The sequence below is a fragment of the Scyliorhinus torazame genome, chromosome 1 (genome assembly GCF_047496885.1).
Source record: "Scyliorhinus torazame isolate Kashiwa2021f chromosome 1, sScyTor2.1, whole genome shotgun sequence".
Taxonomy (NCBI): domain Eukaryota; kingdom Metazoa; phylum Chordata; class Chondrichthyes; order Carcharhiniformes; family Scyliorhinidae; genus Scyliorhinus; species Scyliorhinus torazame.
In genome coordinates this window covers 245,332,953-245,348,046 of record NC_092707.1, presented here as the reverse complement: position 1 = coordinate 245,348,046, position 15,094 = coordinate 245,332,953, and the positions used below count along the sequence as shown (strand labels likewise).

At 50.7% G+C, this 15,094-nt stretch overlaps 1 protein-coding gene across 5 annotated transcripts in view; it reads left to right on the top strand.

Moving 5' to 3' along the window:
* Positions 1-15,094, top strand: part of LOC140420115 (cyclin-dependent kinase-like 4) — a 97,945-nt gene that overhangs the window by 50,958 nt on the left and 31,893 nt on the right. The window lies entirely within an intron of this gene.

Here is a 15,094-nt window from a genome sequence, read left to right as displayed (position 1 = left end):
ACCACCATTTATGGTGCTAACATCGTGCTCCAGGCTTTCCACTGCAGTCACCACCCTAGCAGTGTTGGCCTTGGTGCCACGCATTTCCGGCGCTATCACCTGTCCCCATAGCCTTTAGGACTCCTCCAATCGGCTATGGACCCACTGGAGTGGCGCTGACATTTCCCTCTGAATCTCACGGCCGCACCTTATCGACTGCATCATCTCTGGGATAGCCTGGCCCAGAGACTCAGCATCTGACTGGGACTCTGCTAGGTCCTGGGATCCAGCAGACCCCTGACTGCTGCCCCCCCCTCCCCCCCCGGAAGTTCCTGCCTCCACCTGATGTGCATCTGTGGCTGTGGTGCTCACCAGATTGTGCCCCAGAAGCCTGTCACCACTTTCACCCAGCAAGGTGAGGTGTGTGTCTCTGCGCTGGTGAAGGGTGGGGATGACAGCTGTGAAGCATTGACGGTGGCATCCTGGGAGGTCTCCTCTGAGGTGTTCCCTTGGACGGCGGGGGGGTAGGGGGGGGGGGAAGAGGGGGGGGGGGCAACCCCAGGGGGGGGGCAACCCCAGATGGCCTGGCACCATCCAATGGAGACCCTGTGGGGGCCTGGACATGTGGTCAGTGCGAGGGCAGGGTCATCATGCTGGCATGAAGAACTCACGTGTGACAGGTCATTGGGTGGAGGCCGGTGGATTCTCACCTCTACGGTGCAGGGCAAGCTCGACATTGGTGACCAATCTGTCATCGGCCAGCCCCACAACCTCCAGGACCCGTTCCTCACAGGGCGTGCGGACCCTGAGGTTCGGCATCCCGCTGCTCATCTGGTCCCTTTCCCGTCTGATGTGGGACAGCTTCTCTTGGGGGCCTAGGGGTGGGGGAAGGGGTGCTATGGCAGGGGACAGGCATGGGTGGGGTGTGCTGGTGGGTGCCAGGGTGTGCTGGAGGGTGCCAGGTGCAGGATCTTGGGGGGGGGGGGGGGGGGGGGGGGGAGGCGGGACTGGTGCCAGGGGGCCAATGCCAACTCACCCATGCAGCCCCGTGGAGGTCGTTGAGCTTCTTATGGCGCTGGGTGGCGGTACTCCTGGACGGATTGCTGCTGCCACTGCCTCCAAGGCGGCACTGGCTGACCTGTGGCTGACCCTCCGACTCCCTCGGAGGAACAGGGTAACCCATCTGGACTCGACCGCGTTGATCATAACATCCTCCTCCAAAGCCTCTCCGGCAGACAAACTGAATAGTTACTTTGCATCAGTCTTCACTGTGGAAGACACCAATGGGATGTCAGAGCTTCAGGAGAACCAGGGGGGCAGCAGTGACCATTACTAAGGAGAAGGTTCTGGGGAAACTGAAAGGTCTGAAGGTGGATACGTCACCTGGACTGGATGGACTACACCCCAGGCTCCTAAAAGAGAAGCTGAGAAAATTGTGGTGGCATTGGTGATGATCTTTCAGGAATCACTGGAGCCAGGAAGGGTCCCAGAGGACAGGAAAGTGGCTAATGTAACACCTCTGTTTAAGAAGGGAGGGAGGCAGAAGACGGGAAATTATAGGCCGGTGAGCCTGACTTTGGTCATTGGTAAGATTTTAGAGTCTGTTATTAAAGATGAGATCGCAAAGTACTTGAAAGTGCATGGTAAAATAGGACTGAGTCAGCACGGCTTTGTCAAAGGGAGGTCGTGTCTGACAAATCTGTTAGAGTTCTTTGAGGAGGTAATAAGGAAGTTAGACAAAGGAGAGCCAGTGGACGTGATTTATTTAGATTTCCAGAAGGCCTTTGACAAGGTGCCGCATAGGAGACTGTTAAATAAGTTAAAAGCCCATGGTGTTAAGGGTAAGATCCTGGCATGGATAGAGGATTGGCTGACTGGCAGAAGGCAGAGAGTGAGGATAAAGGGGTCTTTTTCAGGATGGCAACCAGTGACTAGTGGTGTGCTGGGACCACAACTTTTCACAAGATACATTAATGATCTGGAAGAAGGAACTGAAGGCACTGTTGCTAATTTTGCAGATGATTCAAAGATTTGTAGAGGGACAGGTAGTATTGAGGAAGCAAGGGGGCTGCAGAAGGATTTGGACAAGCTAGGAGAGTGGGCAATGAAGTGGCAAATGAAATACAATGTGGAAAAGTGTGAGGTTATGCACTTTGGAAGAAGGAATTTAGGCATAGACAATTTTCTAAATGGGGAAATGCTTAGGAAATCAGAAGCTCAAAGGGACTTGGGAGACCTTGTTCACGATTCTCTTAAGGTTAATGTGCAGGTTCAGTCAGCAGTTAAGAAGACAAATGCAAGGACTTCCGGATGCAGCGATGACCAGCTGAGTCGCACGTTTCGGCAGCTCCCGGTGAAACGGACTTTTGGGCTCTTGATAGGAGCCCCAACGGCAATTTTGACGGCTAAAAACACTGTGCGGTAGACCAGAAGGGAATCCCCCCTGGATACGGATGGAAAAAGGAGGAGAAAGTGGCCGGATTGCAGTGGATCCTTTAGAACAGCGGCAAGGAAGGCAAGCAAAAACCAAGATGGCGTCGGAAGGTGGCAGTTTAACATGGGGCCCTGAACAACAAGAGTTCTTGAAATGCTGTGTGGAAGAGATCAAAAAGGAAATGAAGAAAGAGCTGTTGGCCCCGATACTACAGGCGATCGAAGGGCTAAAGGAGGAACAAAAGACCCAGGAGCGGGAGCTTCGGGTCGTGAAGGCAAAGGCAGCCGAGAATGAGGACGACATACAGGGCCTGGTGGTGAAGACGGAGACGCAGGAGGCACATCAGAAACGATGTGTGGAAAGGTTGGAGGCACTGGAAAACAACGCAAGGAGGAACAACCTGAGGATTCTTGGTCTTCCTGAAGGTGTGGAGGGAGCGGACGTCGGGGCATATGTGAGCACGATGCTGCACTCGTTAATGGGAGCGGAGGCCCCGGCGGGTCCATTGGAGGTGGAGGGAGCATACCGAGTGATGGCGCGAGGACCGAGAGCAGGAGAAATTCCCAGAGCCATAGTGGTGAGATTCCTCCGTTTTAAGGATAGAGAAATGGTCCTTAGATGGGCGAAGAAAACTCGGAGCAGTAAATGGGAGAACGCGGTGATCCGCGTTTATCAAGACTGGAGTGCGGAGGTGGCGAGAAGGAGGGCGAGCTTTAATCGGGCCAAGGCGGTGCTTCATAAAAAGAAGATAAAATTTGGAATGCTGCAACCGGCAAGACTGTGGGTCACATATCGAGGGAGGCACCACTACTTTGAGACGGCGGATGAAGCGTGGACTTTTATTGTGGAAGAAAAACTGGAATGAGCGGGTTATTAAAAAGAACGTTTGAACAAAGTGGTGGGGCGAATGTGGGGGGCAAAGAGGGGGGTTAAAAACGGGGGAAAGAGGAGTTTTATGTACTAATCCTGCGATGTGGTAACTTTTCTCTCTCCCACAGGTGGTGATGGGGGAGGAGGGGAGGTGGAGGAGATGGGGCGTTGGCCATTGGGGGCGGGGCCAAGGGAGAAGCGCGGGCTTGGTTCCCGCGCTATGATAATCATGGCGGGAATAGAGAAGCAGGAAGGAGGGGGCGTCGCACGGTGCGAGCCGAGGTCACGGGGGGAAGCCGAGGTCGGCCAGAGTTTGCTGACTTCTGGGAGCAACATGGGGGGAGTAATTACGCTAGCGGGGGATCTAGCGGGGGGGGGTGGGAGGGGGGAATTACTGGGTTGCTGCTGCTGGGGAGAGGGGGTAGCTGGTATGGGAGAGGATGGGCGGGGGGGCACCGCCTGGGGGAGATACAGCTGCGTGGGAACTGGGTGAGGAGCTGGAAAAAGGTGATGGCTAATCGACAAGGGGGGGGGGGTGGGAAGCCCCCCAACTCGGCTGATCACGTGGAACGTGAGAGGGCTGAACGGGCCGATAAAGAGGGCACGGGTACTCGCACACCTTAAGAAACTTAAGGCAGATGTGGTTATGTTACAGGAAACGCACCTGAAACTGATAGACCAGGTTAGGCTACGCAAAGGATGGGTGGGGCAGGTGTTCCATTCGGGGCTAGATGCGAAAAACAGGGGGGTGGCTATATTAGTGGGGAAGCGGGTAATGTTCGAGGCAAAGACTATAGTGGCGGATAACGGGGGCAGATACGTGATGGTGAGTGGCAAACTACAGGGGGAGACGGTGGTTTTGGTAATTGTATATGCCCCGAACTGGGATGATGCCAATTTTGTGAGGCGGATGCTAGGACGCATTCCGGACCTAGAGATGGGAAAGCTGATATTGGGGGGGGGATTTTAATACGGTGTTGGAACCAGGGCTGGATAGGTCGAAGTCCAGGACTGGAAGGAGGCCGGCAGCAGCCAAGGTGCTTAAAGATTTTATGGAGCAGATGGGAGGTGTAGACCCGTGGAGATTTAGCAACCTAGGAGTAAGGAGTTCTCGTTTTTCTCCTATGTCCATAAAGTCTACTCGTGAATAGACTTTTTTGTGCTGGGTAGGGCATTGATCCCGAAGGTGAGGGGAACGGAGTATACGGCTATAGCCATTTCGGATCACGCTCCACACTGGGTGGACTTGGAGATAGGGGAGGAAACAGGAGGGCGCCCACCCTGGAGAATGGACATGGGACTAATGGCAGATGAGGGGGTGTGTCCAAGGGTGAGGGGGTGCATTGAAAAGTACTTGGAACTCAATGATAATGGGGAGGTCCAGGTGGGAGTGGTCTGGGAGGCGTTGAAGGCGGTGGTTAGAGGGGAGCTGATATCAATAAGGGCACATAAAGGGAAGCAGGAGAGTAAGGAACGGGAGCGGTTGCTGCAAGAACTTTTGAGGGTGGACAGACAATATGCGGAAGCACCGGAGGAGGGACTGTACAGGGAAAGGCAAAGGCTACATGTAGAATTTGACTTGCTGACTACGGGCACTGCAGAGGCACAATGGAGGAAGGCACAGGGTGTACAGTACGAATATGGGGAGAAGGCGAGCAGGTTGCTGGCACACCAATTGAGGAAAAGGGGAGCAGCGAGGGAAATAGGGGGAGTGAGGGATGAGGAAAGAGAGATGGAGCGGGGAGCGGAGAGAGTGAATGGAGTGTTCAAGACATTTTATAAAAAATTATATGAAGCTCAACCCCCGGATGGGAGGGAGAGAATGATGGGCTTCTTGGATCGGCTGGAATTTCCCAAGGTGGAAGAGCAGGAAAGGGTGGGACTGGGAGCACAGATCGAGGTAGAAGAAGTGGTGAAAGGAATTAGGAGCATGCAGGCGGGAAAGGCCCCGGGACCGGATGGATTCCCAGTCGAATTCTATAGAAAATATGTGGACTTGCTCGTCCCGGTACTGACGAGGACCTTTAATGAGGCAAAGGAAAGGGGACAACTGCCCCCGACTATGTCTGAAGCAACGATATCGCTTCTCTTAAAGAAGGAAAAGGACCCGCTACAATGCGGGTCCTATAGACCTATTTCCCTCCTAAATGTAGATGCCAAGATCCTGGCCAAGGTAATGGCAATGAGAATAGAGGAATGTGTCCCGGGGGTGGTCCACGAGGACCAAACTGGGTTTGTGAAGGGGAGACAGCTGAACACGAATACACGGAGGTTGTTAGGGGTAATGATGATGGCCCCACCAGAGGGAGAAACGGAGATAGTAGTGGCGATGGATGCCGAGAAAGCATTTGATAGAGTGGAGTGGGATTATTTGTGGGAGGTGTTGAGGAGATTTGGTTTTGGAGAGGGGTATGTTAGATGGGTGCAGCTGTTGTATAGGGCCCCAGTGGCGAGCGTGGTCACGAATGGACGGGGATCTGCATATTTTCGGCTCCATAGAGGGACAAGGCAGGGATGCCCTCTGTCCCCATTATTGTTTGCACTGGCGATTGAGCCCCTGGCGATAGCATTGAGGGGTTCCAAGAAGTGGAGGGGAGTACTTAGGGGAGGAGAAGAACACCGGGTATCTTTGTATGCGGACGATTTGCTACTATACGTGGCGGACCCGGCGGAGGGGATGCCAGAAATAATGCGGATACTTGGGGAGTTTGGGGATTTTTCAGGGTATAAATTGAACATGGGGAAAAGTGAGTTGTTTGTGGTGCATCCAGGGGCGCAGAGTAGAGAAATAGAGGACCTACCGTTGAGGAAGGTAACAAGGGACTTTCGTTACCTGGGGATCCAGATAGCTAAGAATTGGGGCACATTGCATAGGTTAAATTTAACGCGGTTGGTGGAACAGATGGAGGAGGATTTCAAGAGATGGGATATGGTATCCCTGTCACTGGCAGAGAGGGTGCAGGTGGTTAAGATGGTGGTCCTCCCGAGATTTCTCTTTGTGTTTCAGTGCCTCCCGGTGGTGATCACGAAGGCTTTTTTAAAAAGGATTGAAAAGAGCATCATGGGTTTTGTGTGGGCCGGGAAGACCCCGAGAGTGAGGAAGGGATTCTTACAGCGTAGCAGGGATAGGGGGGTGCTGGCACTACCGAGCCTAAGTGAGTATTATTGGGCCGCTAATATTTCAATGGTGAGTAAGTGGATGGGAGAGGAGGAGGGAGCGGCGTGGAAGAGATTAGAGAGGGCGTCCTGTAGGGGGACTAGCCTACAGGCTATGGTGACAGCCCCATTGACGTTCTCACCGAGGAACTACACCACAAGCCCGGTGGTGGTGGCTACACTGAAGATTTGGGGACAGTGGAGACGGCATAGGGGAAAGACTGGAGCCTTGGGGGGGTCCCCGATAAGAAACAATCATAGGTTTGCCCCGGGGGGAATGGATGGGGGATATGGAATGTGGCAAAGAGCAGGAATAACGCAACTGAAAGATCTGTTTGTGGATGGGAAGTTCGCGAATCTGGGAGCGCTGACCGAGAAATATGGGTTGCCCCAAGGGAACGCATTCAGGTATATGCAACTGAGGGCTTTTGCGAGGCAACAGGTGAGGGAATTCCCGCAGCTCCCGACACAAGAGGTGCAGGACAGAGTGATCTCAAAGACATGGGTGGGGGATGGTAAGGTGTCAGATATATATAGGGAAATTAGGGACGAAGGGGAGACTATGGTAGATGAACTAAAAGGGAAATGGGAAGAAGAGCTGGGGGAGGAGATCGAGGAGGGGCTGTGGGCAGATGCCCTAAGCAGGGTAAACTCGTCGTCCTCGTGTGCCAGGCTAAGCCTGATTCAGTTTAAGGTATTACACAGGGCACATATGACTGGAGCACGGCTCAGTAAATTTTTTGGGGTGGAGGATAGGTGTGCGAGGTGCTCGAGAAGCCCAGCGAATCATACCCATATGTTTTGGTCATGCCCGGCACTACAGGGGTTTTGGATGGGGGTGACAAAGGTGCTTTCAAAAGTAGTAGGAGTCCGGGTCGAACCAAGCTGGGGGTTGGCTATATTTGGGGTTGCACAAGAGCCGGGAGTGCAGGAGGCGAGAGAGGCCGATGTTTTGGCCTTTGCGTCCCTAGTAGCCCGGCGCAGGATATTGCTAATGTGGAAAGAAGCCAAGCCCCCGGGGGTGGAGACCTGGATAAATGACATGGCGGGCTTTATAAAGCTAGAGCGGATTAAGTTCGTCCTAAGGGGGTCGGCTCAAGGGTTCACCAGGCGGTGGCAACCGTTCGTCGAATACCTCGCAGAAAGATAGACGGAATGGAAAAAGGAAGGCAGCAGCAGCAGCCCAGGATCGGGGGAGGGGAGGGGGGGGGGGGGAGGAACCAGAAGGACTCTCAGGGTTGTTAATATATACTGTATAGTATGTATAGGTCGTTGCTACAGATAATTATATATTGGACTGTTAAATTATATTTTTGGAGAGTGTTACTTGTGACAAGGCAGTTGCCAATTAGGGCTAGTTTTCATTTTTGTTATTTATTATTTATTCATTTTTTGTTTATAAAATAGGTCATTGTTATTTGTGTTGTTATAATATTGTGTAAAGGATGCACAATGTACTGTGTTGGTTGACCAAAAATTTTCAATAAAATATTTAATTAAAAAAAAAAGAAGACAAATGCAATGTTAGCATTCATGTCGAGAGGGCTAGAATACAAGAGCAGGAATGTACTTCTGAGGCTGTATAAGGCTCTGGTCAGACCCCATTTGGACTATTGTGAGCAATTTTGGGCCCCATATCTAACGAAGGATGTGCTGACCTTGGAAAGTGTCCAGAGGAGGTTCACAAGAATGATCCCTGGAATAAAGAACTTGTCCTATAAGGAACGGTTGAGGACTCTGGGTCTGTACTCGTTAGAGTTTAGAAGGATGAAGGGGGATCTTATTGAAACTTACAAGATACTGCGAGGCCTGGATAGAGTGGATGTGGAGAGGATGTTTCCACTTGTAGGTAGAACCAGAGGACACCATGTCAGACTAAAGGGACGATCCTTTAAAACAGAGATGAGGAGGAATTTCTTCAGCCAGAGAGTGGTGAATCTATGGAACTCTTTGCCGCAGAAGGCTGTGGAGGCCAAATCACTGAGTGTCTTTAAGACAGAGATAGTTAGGTTCTTGATTAATAAGGGGATCGGGGTTATGGTGAGAAGGCAGGAGAATGGGGATGAGAAAATATCAGCCATGACTGAATGGTGGAGCAGACTTGATGGGCCGTGTGGCCTAATTCTGCTCCTATGTCCTATGGTCTTATGATATCATTCTGCCCTCTATCCAGTTTCTGATATTGTCCACTCATCTAATCCCTCTTTGACCTATCGCCAACACCAGACTCTCACTCCACCTTCTCCAATGATCATACTTTCTCAATTTCCACTTCTTCACTTCACCTGAAAGCACACAAGATGCTGGGACTCCGATTTTCCTCTGGACAAATTCATTGGTTCTACCTTCTATCCTGCTGATTTAAAGGACACTTCCCCAGAGCCACTTTTCAAAAGCTGTAATCCCCTTCTCATCCGACTTATTGATCTACATTAACAATGATTGTGCACTGAATCTCATTCCATTTTTTTCTATCTAATCGTAGAAGAAAATCACCTACAGTGGCTTCCGATCTGTTCCCATTACATTACTTCTGGTACCCCAAAAGACCCCCTCCTGTTTCTCATCTACATGCTGCCTCCTGGTGGCATCATCCTAAAACATAGCATCATTTTCTACGTGGATGCTGATGACACCAAGCTCTATCACACCACAATATGGGCGGCACAGTAGCACAGTGGTTAGCACTGTTGCTTCACAGTGCTAGGGTCCCAGGTTTGATTCCCAGCAGGGGTCACTGTCTGTGCGGAGTTTGCACGTTCTCCCCGTGTCTGTGTGGGTTTCCTCCGGGTGCACCAGTTTCCTCTCACAAGTCCCAAAAGACGTGCTGTTAGGTAATTTGGACATTCTGAATTCGCCCTCCGTGTACCCGAACAGGCGCCGAAGTGTGGTGACTAGGGGCTTTTCACAGTAACTTTATTGCAGTGTTAATGTAAGCCTACTTGTGACAATAAAGATTATTATTGTTATTATTATTAATCTCTCTCGATTCCTCCTGTAAGGCCCCTCTCTTATTTTCCATTTCATTTACTTAGTTGTGGTTATCATTTTGATCCATGGATACTTTATAGACATATACCTTTAAGTCGAGCAGAGGAAGTGAGGAACTCAAAAATTAGTACACTGTCCTGTCGGAGATTTAGCTTTTGAACAGCAGTACACAGACTTTCTGACACCTGACAGAATGGAGGGATTCAGTTCAATTGGTTGACTGGTGGCCAATGAATTGGCCACAGGCTGTATTCTGCCCGGTGACAGGCGGTGATTGGGTTCTACCTGTGTGGGATGGTTTTCACAGAACCCAGGAGGGACAATTGGGTCCTGGACATTGAGAGGAGAAGCTGTGAGTGGCTGTCTCTCTCCCTCTCTCTCTTTCTCCAGGAATGTTCTTGAGAGCTGGATAAATCTACAGTGAAAACCATTACAAACGGGAAGTAAAAACCTCCAATTGAAGCCCTAGACTGAAGAATGGTGTACTGGAAGATGTCCACCTGAAACAGAAACTTTTATCTTTTTTATTTTTTTCTTCACACTCCTCTTTCCCCTCTGTGTTTGTCTGTCTTGTGTATGTGTAGAGGGTGGGGTGAGTTAAAGAGGGCAGGGTTTGTGAATTAGATAATAGTTAATCAGTTGTATTTATTGCCTATTTACTCAAGTTATTGTTTTTTTTTTAAAAACCATTTTATTAATGCATTTATAATTTTATAACAATAAACGGTACAAATACAAATATAAACATAGTGCAAAAACATCTCTCCATTCCTCACTAATCCCGCCTACCCTAAACACAAAGCAGCCTAACTCCCACCCACCAACCCGTCCCCCCTCCCCTATTGCCTCTGCTGACAGTTTAGCTTTTCCCGAAGAAGTCGATAAATGGCTGCCACCTCCTGACGAACCCCAACGTTGACCCTTTCAGGGCGCACATAATTTTCGCAAGTCTGAGAAACTCAGCCATGTCGTTAACCCAAACCTCTGATTTTGGGGGCTTCGAGTCCCTCCACGCTAACAATATCCTTCTCCAGGCTACCAGGGAGGCAAAGGCCTAAATGTCAGCCTCTCAAGCCGCCTGGACACCCGGATCTTCCGACACTCCAAAGATCGCCACCTCTGGACTCGGCACCACCCTTGTTTTAAGTACTGTGGACATGACATCCGCAAATCCCTGCCAGTATCCCCTAAGCTCCGGGCATGCCCAAAACATATGGACATGATTTGCTGGCCCTCCCGCACACCACACACACTTGTCCTCTATCCCGAAAAACTTTCTCATCGGGGCCACCGTCATGTGTGCCCGGTGAACCACTTTGAATTGTATCAGGGTGAGCCTGGCACATGATGAGGACGTGTTGACTCTGCTCAAAGCATCCGCCCACAGACCAGCCTCTACCTACCCCCCCAGCTCATCTTCCCCTTTAGCTCATCCATCTGGGTTTCCACCCACTCCATAAGATCTTTGTAGATATCCAAAACCTTGTCCTCTCGTTCTAGAAACTACCCTGTCCTGTATCCCCTGTGGAGGTAGGAGCGGAAAGGTCGAAACCTGCCTTCGCAAAAAAACCCTTATCTGCAGGTATCGGAACCCATTCCCCCCCGACAATTCGAACTTCTCCAAATAGGAAAAGCTCCCATCAATAAATAGATCGCCCATCCTCTCAATCCCTGCTCTCTGCCATCTCCGAAACCCCCCATCCAGCCTTCCCGGAACAAACCGGTGATTATCACAGATTGGAGCCCACACCGATGCTTCCTCCACTCTCATATGCTTCCTCCACTGCCCCCAGACTCTCAGGTCTGCCACTACCACCGGGCTTGTGGAGTACTGGGCCGGCGAGAACAGCAGAGGAGCCGTTACCAATGCCCCCAAACTTGTGCCCTTACACGATGCCGCCTCTACTCGCTCCCACACCGACCACCCCCCCCTACTACCCACTTCCTGATCATGGCTATATTTGCCACCCAGTAGTAGTTACTAAAGTTCAGCAGTGCCAGCCCACCTACCCCTCGACTCCACTCCAGCAGCACTTTCTTTACTCGCGGGATTTTACCCACACAAAACCAGAGATCACCCTATTCACCCGTTTAAAAATGGCCTTTGGTATAAAAATAGGAAGGCACTGGAAAACAAACAAAAATCTTGGGAGGACCGTCATTTTCACAGTTTGTACCCTCCCCGCCAGTGACAGCGGGAGCAGTTCCCAGGAAGTCCTTCTTCATTTGTTCAACTAGCCGGGTCAAATTTAACTTATGTAGCTGCTCCCATCCCCGTGCCACCTGAATTCCCAAATAATGGAAACTCCCTCCCACCACTCTGAACGGCAGCTCCCCCAGTCTTCTATCCTGTCCCCTCTTCTGGATCGCAAACACCTCACTTTTTCCCATGTTCAATTTGTACCCTGTAAACCGGCCAAATTCCCCTAAGATCCACATAATCTCCCCCATCCTCCCTAACAGGTCAAAATATATAGGAGCAGGTCGTCTGCCGATAGCGAGACCCTATGTTCCACCCCCCCACCCCGGACTATCCCCTTCCAGTCCTTTGACACTCTTAGCGCCATCGGCAGTGGCTCTATGGCCAAAGCAAACAACAATGGAGAGAGAGGACATCCTTGCCTTGTCCCCCAGTGCAGTTTAAAGTCCGACATCAACCGATCCGTCCGTACGCTCACCACCGGTGCCTGGAACAGCAACCGAACCCAGTCAATAAAGCCCTGCCCAAACCCGAACCGCCCCAACACCTCCCACAAATACTTCCACTCCAACCGGTCAAAGGTCTTTTCCGCGTCCATAGCGACCACTACCTCCATCTCCCTCCCCTCGGAGGGCATCATGATCACATTCAAGAGCCTTCTGACATTGGCCATTAGCTGCCTGCCTTTAACAAATCCCATCTGATCTTCCCCTATCACCTTCTATCCTTGAGGCCAAGATTTTAGCCAGCAGTTTGGCATCAACATTCAGTAGGGAGATTGGCCTGTATGACCTGCATTGCTCTGGCTCCCTCTCCTGCTTCAGGATCAATGATATCGAAGCTTGCGACATTGTTGGGGGAAGGACACCCAGTTCTCTGGCCTCGTTAAATGCCCTCACCAGCAGCGGGCCCAGCATCCCAGAAAACTTCTTTAAAAATTGCACAGGGTATCCGTCCGGGCCCGGGACCTTGCCCGACTGGATGGCCTCCAATCCCTCGACTACTTCTGCAATCCCGATCAGGGCTCCTAACCCTTCCACCAACCCTTCCTCCACCTTCGGAAACTCCAAACCCTCCAAGAATTGCCTCGTCCCCTCCAAATCAGCTGGGTGTTCTGACTCTTACAGCCGACTATAAAGCTCCTTAAACACCCCGTTCACCCCTGCTGGGTCCATGCCCGTATTCCCTCCTCCATCCTTCACTCTTCCTATCTCCCTGGCCGCCTCCCTTTTCCTCAACTTATTGTTATTAATAAAAATTAATTGTGATTAAATTTACAAACCTGGTGACTTGAGTTATTGGGCAGCCATAGACCAGAGACTTTGGGTATTTTCTGAGAAAAAATTGTTAATTTCAATTGTGTTGCGACTCTGGGTCAATTGGGGCTGGAATTGACTGCGCACTGACCCAGGGTGTCGTAACACCCCATTGCCTCTAAATTATCAGACTGCTTATCCAACATACGGTATTAGGGAAGTACAAATTTCCTCCAATTAAATATCAGGAAGACTGAAACCATTGTTGGTCCTGCCCATATACTTCATTTACTCGCCATTAACACCAGCTCTCTCCTGACAATGGTCTGAGGCTGATCCAAATTGTTTGGAATCTTGCTGTCATTATTGACCCCAATGAACTTCTGACCACATGTGCACTAAGACTGCTTATTTCACCTCAGCAACATTTCCTGACTACACTCCCTCCTCATCTCATCTGCTGCTACTACCCTCATCCATGCCTTTGTTACCTCTAGACTTGACTATTCCAGCACAATCCCAGCCAATCTCAGACATTCTACCTTCTGTAAAATTGCAGTTATCTAAAACAATGATGCCTATCTCCTTAGTCACACCAAGTTCCATTCATCTATCCACCCTGTGCTTGCTGACCTATAGTGGCTTCCAGTATTGATTAAAAATTCACATCCTTGTTTTCAAATCCCTCCATATCCTTAGTCCTCCTAATCTTTAACCTCCTCTGTCTCCACAGATATCTGGACTCCTCCTATTCTGACCTCTTATCTATCCCTGATTTCTAGCTTCACTATTGGTGGCTGCACCTTCAGCTGCTTGCCTCTATTTCTGGAATTCCCTCCCTAAACCTCTCTGTCCCTCCACTTTTCTTTCCTCTTTTTAAAAAAAATTTAGAATACTCAATTCATTTTTTCCAATTAAGGGGCAATTTAACGTGGCCAATTCACCTACCCTGCACATCTTTTGGGTTGTAGGGGCGAAACCCACGCAAACACGGGGAGAATGTGCAAACTCCACATGGACAGTGACCCAGAGCCGGGATCGAACCTGGGACCTCGGCGCCGTGAGGCAACAGGGCTAAGTCACTGCGCCACCGTGCTGCCCCCTTTTCTTTCCTCTTTTGACATGATCCTTAAAACCAACCTTTGATCAAGCTTTTGCTCATCTGACCTATAGGCCGTAATCTTCCGGCCACATTGCGTCAGAATAGCATCTCGCAGCAGCACAGCGTTGCCGATGAAAGCCGGGAGACCTGCTCCCAGGATCTACCCGGCTTGCAACGCCTCGCGACATTCAGTGCAATCTCGCGAGACGTTGCAAGGGGAATCCAACCCACAATTTTTGGCAAAGCTGCATATTAGAGTGAGGAAGTAAGCCGCACTATAATGTTCAGATTCCCAAGGTACCTGAGGCTTTCGGATCCAATCCCTTCGCCTCAGGGACCTTGGGCGAGCACTGTTTGGATCTGGTCCCCATAAAATGGGGACCAGATGGTACGGCACTTGTGGGGGTCTCCAAGGGGATCGGAGGCCCCCAGCTGCAAGCCCTTTGGGCAGGGTAGTACCCTGGCACTGCAGATGCCACCTGGGTATCCTGGCACTGCCAGCCTGGCACTCCCAGCCTAGCACCCTGGCAGTGCTACCTGGGGTGCCAGTGTGGCACTACCCAGGTGGCACTGCCAGCTGGCAGAGGCACTGCCACGGTGCCAAATGGCACTGCCAAGGTGCCACATTGGAATTGTTTTCCGCGCGTGTGATCGGGCTGGGGTTGTCCGCTGTGGGTGTTGAAGGGGAGGAGGGGGCGGGGACCCTCCCATGTTGCGTTCGGGCTGGGGGGGAGGTCCCCGCTCCCATGTTGCGTTCGGGCTGGGGGGAGTTCGGGGATTTTTTTGTGGCCTTTGGAGTTCGGGATGCCATTTGTAAAAACGGGGCTATGTGTGGCCTCGCCGCACGTTCCCCGTTTAGGTCCCCTATTCAACGCGAGTTGCGTTGGATAGCTATGTGTTTCTTGGCACTGTGTGGCGGGAAACAAGCAGCTAAACGTGCTTTGTTCCCAATATCCCCTCATATAATGCGGTGTAAAATTTTGCTTTATAATCTTCCTGTGAAGATCGTTTTTTAGGAATTGAGTTTTCCAAACAAAGCAAAGAATAAAATTCAAAAACTAAAATATTTTGTATTTTATACAGTTTTTAAAAATATTTAAAAATAT